Genomic DNA, 22,808 nt, shown 5'->3' on the forward strand with positions numbered 1-22,808 from the left:
ACTACCATTCTCCTTCAACATACCATGTGTGGTTCAGCAAGTGCAAGGTTATCTTATGATTGTGACACCTTGTTAGTCTTTGAAATATCTTGCAACATTTTTTTTGCAAAGTATAAATGAATTTAATCATTCATCCCATCACATTTTTCTTTATATAATCCTTGGATTTACTTCCAACATGTGAATAGATTTTATTGAGACTTGTATATTGAAGATGCCAACTATTGACATGATTTTAATGGTGTCTTGTGCTAATAATTACAAATCATAGATAAGCTTACATAACACAATGCCTTAATTTGTGGATGAGATCATCAAGGCTAGCTTTATTCATGAAATTTTAAAAATGACTACAACACTCACATTCTCAAACACCTTCCTAAAAAACAAAATCGTAGGGGTCAAAGGAAAGGCTTTATGAAACCTCTTTTCAACTTGAAACAAAATATAAGGAGGCAGGCGATAGGTTCTCCACCACACAAACTTAAGTTAAAATGAATGGTTTATAAAGTAGTATGAGAGATTCATCACAACTAATTTGAGAGGTAAATCCTCCAATTTTGAACTCAATTATTTTTCCTTAAAGATATCTTCAATGACCACCAAATATCTATAATAGTAATCTTATTATAAATCCAACTAATATTATTACATGAAAGCACTTGATACTAGATAAAACTATATATATTTTTAATAATATTAACCACAAAAATAAATTTCTAGGAAAATCATGAATAGAATGATTCTATTGAAATAAATTCTCAAAAAGTTAAAAAAAAAATAAAAAAAACAAAAAGAAAAAAAACAAACCATTTATTAACAAGACTACCAAAACCTATCTTTCATAAACAAACTTATTATTATCTTACATTAAAAAAACTCATTATCTTACCAGGAGGGTGTAACGTCTGCCGCAATAACAACAAGGTCGACCACATGTTCAACATCGGCAACAAGAACGTCATTGGGGCCAACACCCACATTCATGGGAATCCATCTTCAGTGACAACAACAGCAACAACAACAAGATCGATGACAATCCCATCGTCGAGAGCAACAACACCATGAACAATTCTGTAGTGGAGAGCAGCAACAACAACAACAACAGAAAAAAGGCGGCAACAACAACAAACACAACAGCAGCAAAAAAACACGGCTACAACAATAGAAACAACAAAGTCCACAGCAACAACAGAGTGATAAAATTGTAGAGCAATTATGGTACCAGGTAATGGAAACTTAACTAGACCAACTTATACTAAGTGGCTTTTGTTTTCAACAAAGTCCACAGCAACAACAGAGTGATAAAATTGTAGAGCAATTATGGTACCAGGTAATGGAAACTTAACTAGACCAACTTATACTAAGTGGCTTTTGTTTTCCTCTCTAAAGTTTATGCTTCGCCTTTTGCTTCACTAGTGCACTATATGCACAAATATGTCATAGTTAATAATTTTGGCATTAAATATGTCATGAATTTATTTTCCTTAGGGTTAATTACATTGTCATTGTATGGCACATATGGGAAAGAATAAATGCAGTAGAAGATTAACTGTTTATCTAAGATTGATCATGTGTTGATATATAGTTAGTTTAGAGCCAAATAGTCTACTTATAAGGCATTCCCGTATCAATTCAAGGTTTTGGTTAAGTACATTATTATTGCATGCTAGGTATGGGAAAGAATAAATGCAGTTGAAGATTCTATGTTTATCTAAGACTGACTATGTTTTGATATATAGTTAGTTTGGAGCCAAATACTCTATTTACTTATAAATAGAATAAGATGGACGCTGGTGTGAGGAAAACCTACCTGCCTAGTTACTTTGTTTTATTGATTTTATGGTTGGGTCGTGATATCTCCTAATAAGTAGTTAATTGAATAATTAATTAAATAATCAAATTAAATAAAAAATTATCAATCAAAATTAAATTTAATGTATATATTCATTTAAATGTATCTAATTAAATTTAAGTGTACCTATTGTTACATATTTATAGATATTTATATGATATCTTGCTTCATATTTCTTCAGTGCATTACATGCAGTTAAACATTTCTTCAGTGTAGTATATGCACAAATATGTCATGGTTCATGATTTCACTTTCTTTTTGGTCTACACAAAGGCATCATCGATTTCTTTTCTTTTGGTTTTGGTTAAGTACATTATTATTGCACAACAGGTATGGGAAAGAATAAATGTAGTGCAAGATTATCGGTTTATCTAGGAATGACTATGTGTTGATATACAGTTAGTTTATACTATTACATAAAGGAGGGTTTTAAGACAATATTTGAGACAATTCTTGGGTAAATTGTCTTAACTTAAGACAAAAAAAATTGTGTATTGTTTTAAATATTGTCTTTAAGTGGGTGTCTCAAAAATTATTGTCTTAAAGATTATTGTCTTAAAAAATGGGTGTTCTAATTTGTAACTTTGATATAATTCGATTTTTAATTTGATGAACTGCATGCTTATTCTGTTAAAATAGAAACGATGTGTTTCACAGTTTGGTGTATACCACACTAGAGAAATTGAAACAACAACATTCTCCATTTTTTTCATTCAAATAAATTATATATAAAGAAAGATTTATTTTTTTATGGCTTATGGTGAAGGGCAAATGATATCTAATGCTTAGCATATCAAACAGTACTGAATGTTAAAGACCCTTTAGTGAAAGGCAAAGCACAAAGAAGGTTAGATGATATTTAATGCTCAGCATATCAAACAGTAATGAATGTTAAAGACACTGTAGTGAAAGGAAAAGCACAAAAAATAATTGAGGACTCAATTGTCCATAATACCGAAGTGAAATTTACCCATGTAGAAGGCCCCACATAGTTGGACATCATATAACAGCTAAAAAAAGTAATAGCCTGAATGACTTGAATACAAACATCCCATGTAAGACTAGTGATAGAACAACCCAGAGTACACCAGGACATTTTCAATTCATTTGGAGACAGATTTCTGCAGTCTCATGAAAAAAAAAAGTTTTGAAGTTGGCCCCCATTTCTAACATTCAACATAACTAGAGATGAATAACCAAAAGACAGGAGCTCAATGCACCCTTTAAAAATTTCACTTTGTTTTCCATTTTTCTCCATTATATCATATAGACATGTTATGCTCAATTGAAAAAATGATTCATCACGACCGCCACAGTAAAATCTCACTGTTTCAATCCACTCCAAACTTATTTCATCAACTAGATAGGTTTACACACATATGCATCTTATGATAGAAGAGAAAAAGTAGAGGGAAAAAATAAAATCCAGAGCTGCAACATCGCTATATAAGTTGGGAAAGGGAAAAGAAAAGTGATACAATGAATCTAGTTCTTCCTCAATTGAATGAAACTATGAAATTACAAATATGCAATGTAGGAATACTCTCATTATCATCTAGAATCCAACTTAAACTCTATCCACTAATTCCTCCAAGAAAGATTTCCAGCAACTAATAAAAAGATGAATGTAAGAATAAACCATTAAGTCCAGCAACCTTGTTAGATCCTTTGGGGGCAGTGACTAGGCTGAGAGTACCCTAGGTGACCAGGCCACTATGACCTTATCATAAACGTGCAGACTATAATTGAGACCAAAAGGGATTTAGGAGTGTGGCATACTACATTGAGAGAGCCTCAGGTCACCACGTCATTATGAACCTGATCGTAAACATGCAGACTGTAACTGATCAAGAATTGTCGCATAAAATATTACATTTGTTGAACCCCGAGCTTTACCAACTCACACCCAAACAATAAATGGATATGGAAAAAAAACTGAAATAACTAATTTGAGGATGTTATAGTTTCAAATTTTCCTTGAAATAATTTTCGGGACACTATTGGAAAAATAATATATGTAAACCAATCAAAATGTCCATATCCAAAAGACTGAAAGAATATGAAGATGAAGTGTGGGTTTACTGAAAAAACCGCTCTTTTCCTCAAACCGGCTCTTAAGGGTTGTAACAAATCATTCTCAGGCAGCCCATGGACAAGCAAAAATTCAATCAATCCACAGCTGCACCAATAAATAAATAAAATAATACATAGAGAAAGGAATGGGCAAAATGTTTTAAAAAAAGATAAGAAAAAAATCAATTTAAAAATAAATAAATAAAATAAATAACCCCAAAAAGTAGTTTTCAGAGTACATGAGAACTTACCCTATCAAGCTCATCCTGGAGATATGTTTTGAAATAGTACCATTGGTAGCAGTGTGTGTGCGAAGCTACCAAGTTGCAATGATGGAGCCTAATTTACCAGGAACAAAACTTAGGAAAAGGACTCAAAATAGATGTGCATCTACATCCTATTAAACTAGCAATATTGACAGTAAATAGAACTAATATCTCAACTATTTTCACATTTTATGAACTATACCTATAGAGTTCCAGCAGCTGCAAGACCAAAAGATTTATTCTAAAGCTTCAAGCTGTAAAAAATTTGACCATCTTGCAATTTAAGTTTCCCATTGATATGAAGGCCTTGACATACTAATGTTGCATGTAAAACAGGCAATGGAGGCCTGCACAAAGCATTAACCAAATATCATAAGTTTATTTAATCAGGTTGATGCTTATCATAGTAAATACAATTCACATTTAACAATAATAAAGCCAATATTTTCCATTTTTTATTTACAAAATGAAATGGAATTGACTATCTAATACCCACGCAGAGCCTACTACTCACTAATCTCTAGGAACATGTGCAATAACCAAGAAGATCTAGGAAAGGAGTTGGATTTGCTGCTATGGGTACTACTTTTTATTGAACATTGGGACCTTTGGCATGTGAAACATTGATTTCTGTCTCAGTGTCTGATAATTCTTCATATTGAAGGTAACAATTTACTTGCAAGTTTGGAGGTAACAAGGTACATTGGGAGGTAACAAGGTACAAGGTACATATGGAAAGACATATGGGAGGTAACCTGTACAAGCATAAAAAGTGCTTAGAAAAATATATGTGTGCTCTAACTTCTCAGCAACATCAAGGAAAGACTTAATTTCAAAAATAAATTCTTTAATGATCTCTATACCTATTACGTACCACTTCAGATAGAAGTGTTGAGCGTGACAACTTCCAAAAAAACATATTATTATTAGACATATTGGAAGAAAACTCCTTGAACTAAGCATAAAATATAATACATATACTAGAAAAACCTTACAAATGCAAACATCTCAAACAGTGACAAATGAACTTAAGCCTTTTCATTGAAATAACTAACCACTTCTCTGGTATCCATTTTAGAATCCAAACTAAATCCCAAAACTCAGAAGACTAGCCATTCTTGAACTTCTTTCCTTCTCATTCTCGAGCTCAAAATGGTGAGCCCCATTCTTGTGATCATAGGGCATAATAGAAATGGCATCCAACAATCTAGATGATGCCATCAGCTGCAAATCCTTTTATGCTAAGTATTTATTGTAGCTTTTCTGGAGGATATAGAGCTTGTACCATGCATAAGCATGATACAAATGACTTTCTAATATCTAAAATATCTTTGTTAACTTTGAATAGTAGATTGTCATCATTTGAGGTTTAGGAATATTCTTGAGCATACACAAGGCCATGAATATCTTCTATAGAGTGAAAAGCTTCCTACATATCATATGCCATCTGTCATAAGAAATAGTATAAGGCAAAAATATATTAAAAATAAAAATAATTTAGCTCACAAATTCTATAGTAGGTTCATGAAATTTCATTCAACCCAAAGCTTCCTCTACAATAGGGTATTCTGCAATAATTAATTCCTACAAGATCAAACTATATCAACCTTCCCATCTAGACAAATATAATCCTATATCTAGTTCAATAGATAACATTTTAGATTTCTAGACCCCATTCGATAGTGATACCTTCTTAAAGGTGTGCCAAAAATCTACTCAACATGACATTGTAACTATTTAGATCATGGGCAATATGGGTAAACTCCCAACCAAAGATAAATGGTTTCTAGAATATGATTTTTCTACACATTTCCCTCATCCTATTTCACAATGGTAGCCAACAATCTAGATGATGCCATTAGCTACAAATCCTTCTATGCTATGTATTTATTGTAGCTTTTCTCGAGGATATAGAGCTTGTACCATGCATAAGCATGATACAAATGACCTTCTAATATCCAAAATATGTTTGTTAACTTTGAATAGCAGATTGTCCTCATTTGAGGTTTAGGAATCTTCTTAACCATACACAAGGCCATGAATATCTTGTATAGAGTGAAAAGCTTCCTAGATATCATATGCCATCCATCATAAGAAATAGTATAAGGCAAAAATATATTAAAAATAACAAATTTAGCTCACATATTCTACAGTAGGTTCATCAAATTTCATTCAAACCAAAGCTTCCTCTACAATACGGTATTCTCCAATAATTAATTCCTACAAGCTCAAACTATATCAACCTTCCCATATAGACAAATATAATCCTATATCTAGTTCAATGGATAACATTTTAGATTTCTAGCCCCCATTCGATAATGATACCTTCTTAAAGGTGTGCCAAAAATCTACTCAACATGACATTATAACTATTTACATCATGGGCAATATGGATAAACTCCCAACCAAAGATAAATGTGTTGTGCCTTTTTCCCATAAGCATTTATTAACATACCCTTTTTAGTTGAGAGAATATCCTTTGGATAGTGGGATACAATCTTTAGTTCTCGTGAGGGCATCCAAAATTCACCCTTGGACAATTGACTGCCACCATCTTTAAAACAATTTTTGCTCACTGACTTGATACTTGTCTCAGGGGTGTTTTCGTTGAGGGTCTTTTGCCCAACACTTTTCCTTAAGGTAAAAGTGTGTATACATTGTTCTATGTAATCTTGATCTTCCATATTATTAATACAAGAAGATACAGATCCACTAGTGGAATATGAAATAAGTGCGAAATGAGATAGCTCAAACTATTCACAATTTGTGTTTTCATCGAAGTTGGCTGATGTTGCATGTTCTTCATGAGAATTTGTCCATATTTGTCCATACTATTGTATTTTCTTTTTCTACAGTACAACTTTCATCCACACTGCCCCTTGAATGCGATTTCTCCTCATTCATTTCTTCAACCTTATCCTCATCATACATCATACTGGACAATCATCATTCTAGTATAGAACAACCTTTGGATATTATTGGTGAATAATTATAGTTAATGGGTTGTCATGTAACGATTCCCAATACCAATGGAACAACATATAATCTGAATCACTCAAGCAATGAATCTCAATTTAACAACATTATAATATAATTATATTCTACCATAAATACACATCAAGAATGCTTTGCCTTGTAGATCTCAGCACCCATGTATTCGATTGGATTTATGGGAATGAAGGGAAATTGGAAAGCCAATGATCTCCTATCGTTATGTATGGTCTTTTCTAGTACCTATGGCCTCTTAGACAACCAAGATTGAGCTAAAACTCACCCCAAAAAATGAAAATAATGCTTAGGGGAGAGGCAAACGACTCTAGTAAGTAGAAATCCACCCAAGAACGCTTAAGAACACTCTAGGTACGGAGAGAGAAATTCTTAACAGTCGTAAACCAAATTAGAAACTCCTTGAGGAAATGCAACAGCTCCAGAACCGTGGTAGTCGATCTCTAACTCGACAAGAAAGTGGATTATGAGTAACTCAAAGTTGATGCATTTCATAGATCATCAATCAATCAAGAGTTTTTGAATAATGCTAATAGAAATTCAATGGAGAGTTATTTATTTCAGCCATGAGCACAAAGACAGGGAGCACATATAATATAACTAAGGAGTAAGAATGATGATAACTCATACACCATAAGTTTATTGTAGCTTAGGAACATATATTAGATGAGAGCTTAGCACATTGCCTTCATTGTCAAAAGAGAGATGTCCATGTGCAAATTAACCCTCGCTCCATGTGAGACTATTGCAGCATAGCTGCTATGGGAAAATGAAGGAATTGGTCATGGCAATTAAACATTGAATTGAGCTAGTTTCAGTGTTATCCAATTAGGGCTATTGCATCTTGTCACAAGAAAAGATTGCAGGACATTTCAACATTACAAAGGCAATAATCAAGGCATAGTCACCCTTTGTTTAGTTAAGTCAAAGCTCATGGAGAATGATATCCAGGCATTTTAGCCTATATTTGACCTCCTTTGGGTAGCAACCAAGAAAGTGAAAAAGGTCGAAGGTTGTAATCCAACGGGGGAAGAAAAACTGAGGATAAAAAGAAGTCTACAACACTTGAAGAAACCAAAGCCTATGACTAAGCTGAATCTCAATCTAAAGCTATCTATTTGCAGCAGGACCTGAATATCTATGATAAAGAGTCAAGGGTTTGTTATAGTAGCTGAAGATCAGTAATAGAAGGCAAAGAGTCTGTAATTGGAAGTCAGCGTATTATAATAAGAGACTAAACCTACAATAAGGACAGAAATTCAAAAGCTGCTTCTGACTTTGAATAGCAAGAGACTCAACTATTGACCTTGACATAAAGAGGAGGGTGACTTGGAGGGACTCTTTGGTCTTGTGTTGGATATCTCATTTTGAATAAATTCAATAAGAGGAGGATTGTTGGGTTTTCCCCTATTGAGAGGTTTTACCCTGCCTTGAAAGCCTAAATCTTTGTGTCTAGTACTTCTTTGTGTTCTTGGAAGAACAATTTGTGTAATTATTTGATGAAAGAGAAATATTAACTATCAAAGAAAAGAATATTTATATAGGAGTTTATCTCCAACTATGAAGGAATACAACGAGGACATAAAATTCGTAAATCTTAAACTTGGCTAGGCCACAGCAGCTCCAAAAACCTGACTCATTAAGCCATAAACTAGAAATATTCTGTGGAACTCAAAAACAAATGAATTAGAATGAATTACCAACTAGAATCAAGGGCCTTTACACTTTACATTTGACAATCTATTGCGGTATGAATATTGAGGTCACAAATATTCATTTATATTGCACTGTTGTAAGAAAGGATGGTCATATTTTATATATTTTGTCTAGGAAGGCCTGCACTTTGTCATTGCCAACTCTAACCAAGGTTTCATGTTCCCATTGTAATGAACAACAACTGCATTGTCAATCTCTGAATAGTCCATGCTAGGATTATACCCTAAACCCAGCACATGCCAAGACTTGTCCAAAGGATGGGTCAAGCCATAAAACGTTCAATCCAGGGGTAGTGTTCCAAGCTTCCACAACACTCTATCCTCATTCTGACATACAATAAAAGAAAAACTTAGAAATCAAACAAATAAAAACCCATTAAGTTTTCTAGCTAATTACTTCAGATTTACTTCAAATACTTTAAGGTAAGCATCACATGAATTAACATCAATAAGCCACACTACACACTTACCGTGTTCTGCCGCTTGTGATATATTCCAGTTATATATTGTTTCTCCCATTATTTGAGATCAAATACATTAATCCCATATGCCCAACCACAAGCATTAGGATTAAAGTGCCTGGCTATGCACGGATTGGAAAAATTAAGGTATTTGTCAAACCGATGAAAGATTTCTCCACAAGTTTCCACTGAACCATTAACCTTTCCATGAAAATTTTCTTACCAGAAAGCCATCAAATCTTTCTGCACCACAATATCATCCTCCAAGAAAAAGATCTTGTCCATTTTGGGATAAACTTGTGGAAGATAGAAACGAAGATGATTTAGCATGGATAAATATTTTGGATTTATATATTTCAAATTGGAGGAACATGTTGAGATTGTAGTTGAGTGATCTGCCTTGAAATAATGCTCTTTCATAGCTATGGTTTCAAGTTGGCAAAGCACAGGGCAATAGGAGGAATTGAGCCATCTAAAATCATCAACATTTTCTACATGTATCATAGCTTTCCCCCGGGGATTAAGCAAAAACCACCTTTTCATGGCCCCAAAATTTAACTTGTCTGTGATGAGATGAAATACATGTTTCTTAGATTCCTGCAAACACATGTAAATCACCTACAATGAGATCGAAATATTAAATGTAAAATGAAGCAAAACTGTTGGACTTCCAAACTTCAGAGTAATTTAAATTAATAACACTTCACCTTAGCATTCATGACAGTTGAATTCACAACCACAGATGCAGCCAATACATTGTCAGAAAATAATGCATAGTGATAAAGAGTCGGATCCTCCAACTTGTCCTCTTTAGGAAATTATCGCTTTTCAAGAGGAAGAAAGTAATAATCTATGGTCATTCGCATGGACAGACAGCGCAGGCCCTTGGGAACAGACTTTGTTGCCACCTGACTTAAAAATTTACTTTTCTTTTCCAAGGTCCTTACTTGCTCGTCTGCATACTGAAGCATGGCTTGTAACTCTTTGTTACTGCCACACAACCATAAAATTTTTCTCTAGCCTTGGATAAGACATGACCCATAGCTTTGATTTTCTTAGGTGCACTAAAAAATTCATATCAATTATCAGTCATGAAAAAGAGAATGAAAAGCAGAAAGATCGACAAACAGACTGAAAATTTAAAAGAAACAAAGGATATGAACACTAAATGAAAATGGAAGCACTTACGACTCTTGATTTAGAAGCAGCCAATGTAAAAATCCATGGGGTAGTGTTCCAAGCTTCCACAACACTCTATCCTCATTCTGACATACAATAAAAGAAAAACTTAGACATCTAACAAATAAAAACCCATTAAGTTTTCTAGCTAATTACTTCAGTTTTACTTCAAGTATCACATGAATTAACATAAATAAACCACACTACACACTTACCATGTTCTGCCACATGTGATATATTCTAGTTATATCTTGTTTCTTCCATTCTTTGAGATCAAATACATTCATCCCATATGCCCAACCACAAGCATTAGGATCAAAGTGTCTGGCTATGTGCGGATTGGAAAAATTAAGGTATTTGTCAAACTGCTGAAAGCTTTCTCCACAAGTTTCCACTGAACCATTAACCTTTCCATGAAGATCTGCTGACCACAAGGGCGTCAAATCTTTTTGCACCACAATATCATCATCCCAGAAACGGATCGTGTCCATTGTGGGATAAACTTGTGGAAGATAGAAACAAAGATGAATTAGCATGGATATATATTTCAAATTGGAGGAACGTGCTGAGAGTGTAGTCAAGTGATCTGCCTTCAAATAATACTCTTTCATAGCTGTGGATTCAAGTTGGTGAAAAACAAGACAATAGGAGGAATTGAGCCATTTAAAATCATCAACATTTTCTACATGTATCGTAGCTTTCCTCGGGGGATTAAGTAAAAACCACATTTTCGTGGCCCAAAAATTTAACTTGTCTACGATGAGATGAAATACATGTTTCTGAGATTCCTGCAAACACAAGTAAATCACCTACAATGAGATCCAAATAGTAAATTTAAAATGTAGCAAAACTATTGGACTTCCGAACTTTAGAGTATTTTAAATTAATAGCACTTCACCTTAGCATTCATGACAGTTGAATTCAGAACCACAGATGCGGCCAATACATTGTTAGAAAATAATGCATAGTGATAAAGAGTTGGATCCTCCAACTTGTCCTTTTTACGAAATTTCACCTTTCAAGGGCAAGCAAGTAATAATCCATGGTCAATCTCATGGATAGACAGTGCAGGCCCTTGGGAACAGTCTTTGCTGCCAGCTGGCTTAAAAATGTACTTTGCTTTTTCAAGATCCTTACTTGCTCGTCTGCAGACTGAAGCATGGCTCACAACCTATTTGTTACTGTCCCATAGTCATAAAACTGTTCTCTAGCCTAGGATAGGACATGACCCATAGCCTTGATCTTCTCAGGTGCACTGAAACATTCATATCAATTATCGGCCATGAAAAAGAGAATGAAAAGCAGAAATATTGACACAGACTGCAACTTTAAAAGAAACAAAGGATATGAACACCAAATGCAAATGGAAGCACTTACTACTCTTGATTTAGAAGCAACCAATGCGAAAGCTATTACCTTAGCCTCACCCAATGTACACTGGCATTCTTTAATACAAAGCATCAATTCATCGTATAAATCAAGATTATTCCTAACCTGGGAGATGCTTGAATACACCCTAGCCATGATCAGCTGGTCTCACATCAATCTAATAGTGCAGTTAGAATTCTCGTTCTCATTCTGCTGCCTCCAAATCTTGTATTTTCCCAGCAAAATAGAATCTACCTCCTTGGAACGTTTAATTGCTGCTTTTTCAAGCTCAACTCATGTTTCTTCATCCTATTGAATCAGCTTTGTTCACCTTTTCTCCCTCCTATTTTGTCTCAATTGTTGTAATCACTAAACTACTATAAATTAAAGCATACTATGCTAAAATCTAAGAAATATAAAAATTTTCTATTGGAGAAGTAACATTCAAAAAGGATTTTGGAAAATAATATAACAATTCCCTTTTCCATGAGAACAAAAAGTACCGATATAGTGCAGCAAAAAATTTTACCCTCCACAAAACTTTTGTTGGACTTTCTTCAAGCTACAAATCGTCTACATTACAACAACCATTGTCCTGGGAGTTTGACTAGACATTACCTTACAGTAGGCTACCAACGTCATAGATCAGTTAACCACGGAGAATCAAAACTTACCATCAAGAGCATTCTCTTTGACGTCTCGATGTTCACTTCCTGTGTCATCCTCTTGAAACCTCGTAAGAAGTTATTCGTCATTGGAAGTTTTTTTCTACACCTCGTCAGTCACTTTAACCCCCTTAGGATTTTCTATGCTTTCTTCATTAAAGATCACACCATCTTATTACAAATGTAAATTTTCTGAGCTGTCTCCAGAAGTCATTTGCCTCTGCTGATGTACACCGTTAGATATAGAGAAGCACCCCTACCAATGTTCGTTTTCACTTCCTACTTAATACAACCCTACTCAACTACATAGATCATCATCACATAGGTTTCCTTACATGTTTAATAGAGAAAGTAACGAAAATCTTCACCAATCGTACGTCAGAGTTAGTAATATCCCTTTGGTTTACTTCGGAGGGCTTTTTTAATACACATGAGGAAGATAAATCATTCCGTCCAACAATATTTAAGTTTAGAGTTCAAAAGTCCTCTGTGTTAGCTATTATGACATCAATCACCTGCTCAGTAAATAAAATTTATTTTCATTTCTCTGCTCAATAGGGGAGAAATCAAATTTAAGATATCCAAATGTAGTAGGTTTCTTATACTTGCCTCCTTTGGGAAGAGAGATTCAATGCTCTCTGTTAAACTTTGCTTTCTCCAGTCATCTGCCTATTCCTATGAACCCCACAGATAAATAGATAAGAGTGATTTTAAACATATGACAGAGTTCTAGTATCCTCAATAATTCCTCTCTATTTCAATCCACTCAAGTTGATTAAATTTTAGTTCAGGGACACTATTTATTTTCTGGGATTAGTCTAACATTAGTGCAAGTTCATTGCCCAGATCTTGAAAAAGAACAAAATGGCCATAGAAAAATAGAATTGGTTTTCAATATGTGGAAAGAGAATACCATTCTAACAGATCCATCTCGTGAGAAGTTGTGCCCTGCTCGTTTAAATGACAAAAAACACATAAAATGTTAGGTAGAAAGACTTGATGGAGAAGAATACCTATAAAAATACTTAAACACTAAAAAGGGGGTTGCTTTACTATCATGCATATGCTAAGATTGAGATTTCATTACGCATCAATAATAAAATGGTGTGTATAATATCTATCGTTTGTTTTGCCCAATGTGCTTTGAACACTATGGGAACAGTGTGAAAATGATATGTATAGCAGAAAGTAGCTAGTGAACAAGATTGTCATTGTGAATTGGGTCTAGGATAGGTGGATCAAAACTGATTTTAGCTTGAGTGATGAGAAGTGGATTTAGCTTTATGGATGGAAAGTGGGTCTGGCTTGGATTATGAGTGGACGGGAAGAATGATTGTTACCCTTCCCACCCAGATTCAATTCCCATGAGTAAGATGTTGAACTAAAATCTTAACAAATATATCCAGCTTATGCAGAATCCAGTGCACACATAGTACCATCTTCCTCAGAATGAGGAGTGCCCAGCAAATTCACCGAGTAGTTACGTAGCAAATTTACCAGTCATATTCATTTCCCTTTGTTAAAAAATGGAAAGATCATTATTATTTCTTACTATGGGGATGAATGGTTTCATTATCTTTGGCAAAGGAAATTACCCTAGGGCAGTTGGTAAAACCTTTGCTCTTCCATGAGAGAGGTACAAACTTTGAATCTTTCTCCTGGTACGTATCATACAGTGTTAATGTAGAGATGGAGTTCACAACTTCACACAGATCAAATGAAAGGAAACCTATAAAGAAAACTCACAAAATGTCTCGAAAAATGCTAGAGGTGCTAAACTTTTCACAATAAGCGAGGAAAGTAAGTTTGATAACATTCGTGCCTTTAGATCCTGTGAAAAATAAAAAAGGAAAATAAAATTCCAAAGCAGGTCCATGGGGTTTTGGTTCAATGGTTAACCAGGGGTGGTGAAGGAAAATCAAATTTCAAAGCAGGTCCATGGGGTCTTGGTTCAATGGTTAACCGGGGGTGATGATAATTCCCCGCCAAGGCTCAAATCACATAAATACATTGTTCAGTGGGTCCTTAATGAAAGGGATCTTTCTAAAATAGTATAAGACGACTACACTTCATTGTAATGGAGATGTTACCTAAATGTTGTAAGAAGTCTACACTTCATTGTAATACTACCAGATTAAGAAAGGGAATGCTTGCCAATAAAGATAAATTAAACGCTGGCCAACCACAAAAAAGGAGATAGAAGCAACCTAATGAGGGAGGAGGGCAGGAAGAAGATTACCAACAAGGGAGGAAGGCAGGAAGAAGCTTACCAGCGAGGGAGGAGGGAAGGAAGAAGCTTACCAGTTGCAGATGTAGATGTGGAGTGACGAAACCTAGTTTCTAGAAAAACCAATGGCATGACCACAAAGATAACAAGGAAGCACACCATGGCTATTCGATGATGAAAACCCTCACCTCCCCATCCTCCATTTCTACCACGCCGGTAGCCCTGCCACCCTCCATTCCACACTCCTCCTCTTTTGAGAGGCATCTTTAGCTCTCAAACCTAACACCACTTTTCTCCTTCTCCTCCACCTAAATAGATATCGAGCAATGCAACCCTTACTCAATCATAATCCTCTACATCAAACCCATATCACGGTTAGTAGAAGTATATGAAGTCAGTAACAACCAAAAAACACTTAGATCTCATATATACTTCAGAGGATTTGATAGAAAAATTTACCAAAGGCATTATGAAATGGATAGATCAACTGATTTCATGTAGCTATGAGAAAGAAAGGGACACTCACATGGTAAAAACCTAGATGAAAATGGGCATAGGGGCCAGAAGTAGACAGATTTGAGGGTCTCTTACTTTGTTAACCTTTTCTGTTAAAAAACCAAAACATATAATTAAGGGAAACACATCATTTAGATTCAGATGCCAACATAGATGTTATTATTAATGGGGATCCTCACGAGTCTCGCTGACTATTCATGCACTACGACATAGGAAGAGGAAGAATAAGTAGGCAGCATTGGGTATATATGACGCCCCTCAACCTACTAATTTAACTGAGCAGATACCCACTTGGCATGCCTTGCATTGAGGCATGTAAAGGTAAAGGGAATGCTAGGGGGGTAATTTGATGCAAAGCAAGGGTGAATTATGCCTTCATGAATGCACATCGTGAGACTATGTTTAAGATTCGCGATTTTGAAGCTGTGAGAATGCTAGAGTGTAAGCACAAGAGAGATGCTAAACATATTGTGATCTAACATTTGAAATGGTGACTTATTGATTGATTTCTCATTCAGAATGAAGAGAAACAATTTGATGACTCGTGGAGAGAAATGATGAGTGTTCTATTGAGTAAAGGAAATACATCATTTTGAGGCCATGGATAGATCTTAATGGTCTAGGATGCTAGTGTTAGTAAAGCCCTACCTAAATGCCTTATGATTGCGACATGGATGAGTGTTACACTTACATTATTGATGCACTAACCATAGGGAGTTGGTATAATATTCATGGTTATGGGTGCTTACAAAACTGGGTTTTCATATACCTATGAAGTGAAAGAGAAGCAAGTACCCTTTCTTCAAGATAGGAGTAAGGTTGTAAGCTTTAAACCAGCCGACAAAGAAATTTTTTGTTAAAGAATACATTTTACACATCCTGTGTCCATTATTACAAACTGGTTTATAAACATAGTGTTGGATTAATGTCATAGCGCTTCTAGAATTTGTTTTGATTCTCATAAAACATGTTGTATGTTGTCATCTGCTTTGAATTTTGCAGAAGAAAAAGTTGGTCCTTTAACAAGACTTGAAGCTAAAAGACAAACAACACAGGAATCTACAACTTCTTACCTCTATTGTTGTCATGTTTAGCTTGCCCCACCAGAATGGTATCAAAGTTAAGGTGAGGGCAAGGTATTAGAGCTAAGGTGAGGGAAAGCCCAAGCAAGGACGAAAGAAAGCAGAAGAATTTTTCTGACAACATTGACCTCCTTCCTCTTCAAAGATTAGTCATCATGAAGCATTGAATCTCCTACTCGAAAATTCTAGGATGCGGATCCCAGAAAGGAAATGAGATCAAGGCCTCATCAATCAGGCATCTCTAGGATAGATCTCTTTGTCAAATTGTTGGTCAAATGATCTATATCTAAGGCCTTTTGACATGACTACAGCCAGGAAGCTTTAGTTGCTTTAGGGTCAAATCTTCTATTATGAAATCACCCTTGAATTTAATTTGGTTTGGAGATAGTGTCTCACTCGGAATTCCTTCTCTGTTGCAGGTTTATATAAAATCATATCTGAAGCTATAAAATTCCTAGCATCTAAGCTCATATATATAATATTATTCTTGAGCTCATTGACATGCCTACGGCCTTCTGTTAGGGCTTTGTCTATCTCACAGAGAAGTATAAAAGGCTACAAAAGGTGAAGTATCCTCGGTCCTTGGACATCAATCAAGAGGGTTTGAAAAATAGCGTTTGTGGTTTTCCATTGGGTAGACGTTTATTGAAGGTAAATGATCAACCTTTGTGTGTCTCTGAGATTCTAGTATCAAAGGAAAGGGGGTTCGTGACAAATAAAGATCATTTCAATGATCTCGAAATCTAAAACACAATGTTCTAAAATCTCATTTAAATAGGTGTGACTGTTATTGGTGTCTAATCCAAATGCATCTCAACATTTCTTCTCATATCAACTCATTGAGGCAATTAGGACACACACATGGGTTTACCCTAGAGCCATCCCTTTTTATATGATTTTTACATCTTGGGTTTAAAAAACCTTTATATGCTCCAATTAGTAATTTCTAGTACCCATGCTCGATGCATGCCGCACATTATCTTTCATAGCTGCAAAATTTGCATTTCATTAGTTAAAGCTAGGATAGAATTAGTCTTAGTCAAAGAAGTCTATTTTATTTGATGGATTCAAACTAAATTTAATTTACTATGGTTTTTCCTTTACTTTAATTTACTCTAGTTTCAATAACCATCAAATCTTCCATAGAAAGAAACTCGATAATAGAACTGGAGTTAGATAGAGACTTACCACTGTGAGAAATGGATACAGTCGAAAGTTATTTCCCAAGGCTTTGCGGGCCGACGAGATCCATGAATTTTTTTCCCTCTTCCCTAGATTTATCAATGGCCTTTGTTGCAGCAGCCTTTTAGAGGGGGAAGAGGCGATAGTCTCTTGTAGTAGTGATTCAATAAAATGGAATCATTCTTAAGTTTTTGGAAACCCTTTTCCATGATGTTTTTAGACATTTACCCCTTTTCTAAAAAGTTTCACCACTTTCAAATGGGCAAGAGGCGACAGTCTCTTGTTGCTCTTTCACAAAAGGTGTCATGTCACTCATTGTCAAAGGGAATAGAGTGACATGCTTCAAAATGTCACATTATTCCATGGCTTGAGTCTGTATTTTAAGCTAGTGAGGTGGAAGGGTCTCTAAGCTTGTTTAGGTGTACAGTTAAAAATGAACATTTCACTGTCATTCTCATCTTCAAATAAAAGCTCATGGAAGAGCTTAGTCTTCTCTTTTTATCAATTTGATAAATAGTTTACATATGGAAGAGGGTATATCTTGGCTACAAACATGGGCTATAAAGTTTGGGGTGGCATGGGACAATAATAAAAAGGTTTGTTGACAAATGTATATCTTCCCAATCTCCCCCCACGAATAGGCCTTAGTGAAAAATGGCTACAAGAATCTTTAAAGGAAATTTAGGATGAATATTGTGCTCACAAGTTGAAGTTTCTTGAACAAGAGATGGGAAAGGATATTGTTGGGATGTTTAAGAAGAATTTAAAGCAAGATACATAAGCTCAGAAACCCCAAGGAGAAACCCAAGATAGACATATCAGCTCTAACCGTTGTCCTAAGTCATCCAATGCTACTTCTTAATAAAATGTCTATTATTGGTGTTGGTGGATAAAGAAAAAAAGGAGAGGGATGCTAATGATAGGAAAGGGAGAGTGAAGATGAAAGAGATGAGATCGACGTTTCCCCTAGACAATGCCATTTCCCCTATCCCCCAAATTTTGTTTCCTCTTCTTAATGAAAGGAATATTACATTGGGTTAAAATATAATTAGAGTAATTGATCTCTGCAAATTACGGAGGGTTTCTCTGCGAAGGCAACGGCATCGATCCGACCTTCCTGTGTCTACAAAACTACTGGTGGGTCCATAAACTACCAGCCTGAATCCACACCCATACGATTATCACTGTCTTATGTTGCGCCGCCGAAAGTAGGGTTTCCTTATTCCTTGCTTAAGATAGGGCTTCTAAGAAGCTCGGAGGTGGAAAACTGAACGGCTCTGTTGCCTATCGTGGCCCCTCTCCTGGAGCTAATAGCTGTCAATTTGATCGGCCTTAATAGTTTGGCTCTGACTCTCAGACGCCTACGGATCATGCCCTCAACAGAGTGCTCTGCGGCAGGCTATGATGGAGATCGAAACGCCGTCCCTTTGGAGATAAAGAAGCCGCTGCAAAGTTATGTAGGAAAATACCCTGCCCTGAGCATGGATTTTTCCCTCTTTATGTGGGGTTCTGGAACAGAGATCGGTGTCATCGAAGCACTGGCAATACAAGATCGGGGCTATAATGGAATAGATTGAAGCCTCCACAAGAAACTGATAGATGGGTTAAATAAATCTGAGCTGATATTATTAACATGGCAACAACCTCGGGAAAAAATGGATACTACGGTTTTGTCGACGACTCTGTCTTTAGCAACACTCGCGCCGCACCAAAGTGCCTCTGAAAATTTCTCTGCCCCCTTTTAGGTTCAAGTCACACAGATCTCAGGCAAGACCATTCTGCAATGGGTATACCCTTCAGATCTGGTGCAGAATCTCAAGGTAAAATTGGAACGCCGATTTGGGATCCCCACTGCCCTTCAGAGACTTATATTTCAAGGTAAACAACTTGATGATCCTCTTCCCCTCTGTTCTTACAACATAAAAAATAATAGCTCTTTAGTGTTTTCCCTTCGCTTGAGAGGTGGTGCTGCAGGTCAATCTTCTTCTGCTCCTCCCTTCTCCTACAAAGTTGCAGTACACTCTGAGATTCCCATTTCCCCTGAGACTCCCAAACCCAAGCCTTTTTTGGTTGACAAGTTAGAGGAGGTTCCCTCTGTTGAGATCTCCCACCCTGGCCTGGCAGATGACCTTCAAAAATTTGCTGAAAGGGCCATCATTTGCAGATTCAATGGGCTTTGGCCACGCTATAAGGACCTCTATGACTAGATCCATGACAACTGAACTCACCATTGCAAGGTCCGCTTCTGCTCAAAAGGATATTTTATAGTTCTGTTCGACAATCCTAAGCACTATGAACAGGCCTTAGAAGAAGGTCATTGGTTTATGGGTACAACAGGACTCTTGTTAACTCCATGGTTCCCAGATTTTGACCCAGCATCTGCTGTCATCACCAAAGCGCTTGTCTGGATCAGACTTCCAAACTTTCCAGCTCACCTGTGGCATTTAGCGGTCTTTAGAAGCATAGGCAACACCTTGGGCAGTTTTTTAATGGGAGATTCCTGGTAGGAACATCAATGTCTCTACACATATGCCAGATTATGTGTGGAGCTAGATCTAAGCAAGGGACTACCATATCAAATCATTCTCAAGATCAATGACTTTGTTTGGAACCAAAACCTGGATTACGAAAACACTGCCTTCCGCTGCCGCCACTGTCACCTAACAGGGCACCTACAGAATTCTTGCCCATCACTTCCTGCAAAATCGAAAAAGGGAAACTTTGCAAAGACCAAAACCAATCGTTGGACCCCTTGTTCTCCGCCGCCAGCAGTGATCTCTGATTCCTCAAGCTCGGAAGATGAGGAAAGCGATGCAGAACCGAACCAGGCGCCTCAGACGATGGATCCGTCCACTGATACTCCTATGCACACCACTGTCACAGAAATCTCCCAGAAACGCATCCATGAGACCTCCTCTTCTGAATCAGGTAAGGAGATCCCCCTGTTGGATAACTCCAGTCTTCAAGTTGTTTTAGCTCATACTCCCCAGGATGGCTGGATAAAAGTCAATAAAAAGAAAGGGAGAAAACATCTTGTTGAGAATTCTGCCCCTGTGGGGTAAATGTCAGTTTTTTGCTCTCAAGTTAATTGTTGTAGCTCCGTGAATGGTTCCCTCCTTCTCCGAGACCAAGGTTGATAGTTTCATCATTTCCGGTCGGCCAATTTCTTGTCTCTCTTGATTGTACTATATATTACTCAATAGAAATAGTTTAATTTTACTGAGAAAAAAAGAAAGAAAGGCATATTACATTAAATATATCAATAATTATAAGCCATGCATTTTGACACCCTTGTACATTCTTTTTGATTAATAAAAAATCTTCGACTTACAAAAAAAAAATAACACACTATACTCACACACAATGCAATAAGAAAGCCCCCATTGATGTTATGCACTACTTTAAATGGGTTTAATAGCCTTGGATGGCTCTAACAATCATAGTTGAGTGTATATGATGTTAACTAATTTAACCAACAAAACATGCCTTCGACAATGGTAACTAGACTTACACTCCATTTACTGCATTAAACAATCAAGTGAGGCTTTAATAATTATAACCAAACATACAAGTCATTGAACAAGTTAACCAACCTAACATAACTTTAATAGTGATAACCAAAATGTACATGTTACTAATCAATGGACCATTGTGTCATGCCTCTAACATGTGCAATTGAACATAAATGTTGTTGATGGGGTTGACCTATCTAACATATCTTCCACAATTGTAGTCAAACATGCATGTTGATTCGATTAATCTCCTAGATAATTTTAATCAAAAATACATATTCATATCCAACCTAACATGTCAGTAATAGTGATAATGGAATGTGCATGCCAATGGCTAAGCTAATTGACCTTATATGTTGTTCATTGAGATGATTAAAACATAGCTCACTAAGTTGACCAACTTGACAAACCATTGGTTTTGTCATTAAACTAACATGCCTTTAATAGACACAACTAAATGTACATGATGTTACACCAGTAAACCTTCATGACATGCCTTTAACAGTAGTAACAACATGTGCAAGTTCAGGATTGGGAAAACCAAACTAATATACCTATGATAATCATAATTGACCATACATGTTTGTTGGGATCAACCCTTCAAGTTTTCCCTTGCTTCTATACAAAATTAACCATTCCATGCAACTCTTAAAGTAACTTTGATACATATACAAATTAAGTTTGTATTTACATCTTCAATTTGTGTTAAATTGTTCCCTCTTTAAAGGTCACAGGATTCGACCCAATGGAAATTAAGGTATGTACACATCCATAGATTAAATAGTTAAAGCATTGAATTGAGGGCATCCCTTGCCTCACAAAAAAGGGGGTCTCATATATCAACTTGGCAGCTACCTGCATTATAACTTAATATTAAATAATATTCTTATTTTTTCAATTAATATGAATGCTTCTAATATTTAATATATTGTTAAGGAGATGACCCCTTGACTAATTAGTGAAGTATTTAATATTGGATGAGAGAGTTGTAAGGCTGAAATTTTGGCTACCATGGGTTAAGTTTGGTGTTTGTATTATGTCAATGCAAAATTACATTTCACACCTCTCCAGGAATCAATCAAAATCATTTACACATACCAATCAAAGGCATTCAATAGATGGTCAAAGAAGTGGTTGGGAGGAGTTCACTGTCATATCCATCCAAGGGTTTCCAAACTAGAGAAACAAGGGCATGTGTTTGATTTATGGGCTAATGTTTGAAAGACTGCGACGAGGAGAGGAGTTGGTGGGAGTCCTTATTATCAAAAGGCTCTGCACCATTTCATTTATTTCTTAAGGAAGGCTTGAAATAAGTGATTATAGATATATGATACATATAATATGTAAACCACTCACAACACAACAATATTGAACATTTGCATGAGACATAACTTAATTTATTTTCAATATATTTTTTCTTTAAGAAAGGCAAGATATGCTACTATAATGTAATACAATGATTCACCAATATTGGGCACTAAACAGATGACTTAGACCACAGATGTTATGTACGTTGACAATCATCCACCATAAGCTATGATTATTAGCCACTTTGACACCCCTCATTTATGGTCAGTCATTGAACATGGTCATGAAATTTGAGATCATTGGACATGGTTAACATGCTTTCGTTAACACAATCTAGTGTGGTGTGAGGGCCTTGCCTACAATGCAAGCTTTCTAACACCCTTTACAACAATA

General features: G+C 35.9%; 1 pseudogene; it reads right to left on the minus strand.

The window, feature by feature from the left end:
- Positions 1 to 8,963: 8,963 nt before the first annotated feature.
- LOC149213118 (polygalacturonate 4-alpha-galacturonosyltransferase-like) lies at positions 8,964 to 11,046 on the minus strand (annotated as a pseudogene).
- Positions 11,047 to 22,808: the final 11,762 nt, after the last annotated feature.

This window comes from Pinus tabuliformis, chromosome 1_1 (assembly GCF_031772625.1).
Source record: "Pinus tabuliformis cultivar Carrire ecotype Pingquan chromosome 1_1, CPIR1, whole genome shotgun sequence".
NCBI classification, from domain to species: domain Eukaryota; kingdom Viridiplantae; phylum Streptophyta; class Pinopsida; order Pinales; family Pinaceae; genus Pinus; species Pinus tabuliformis.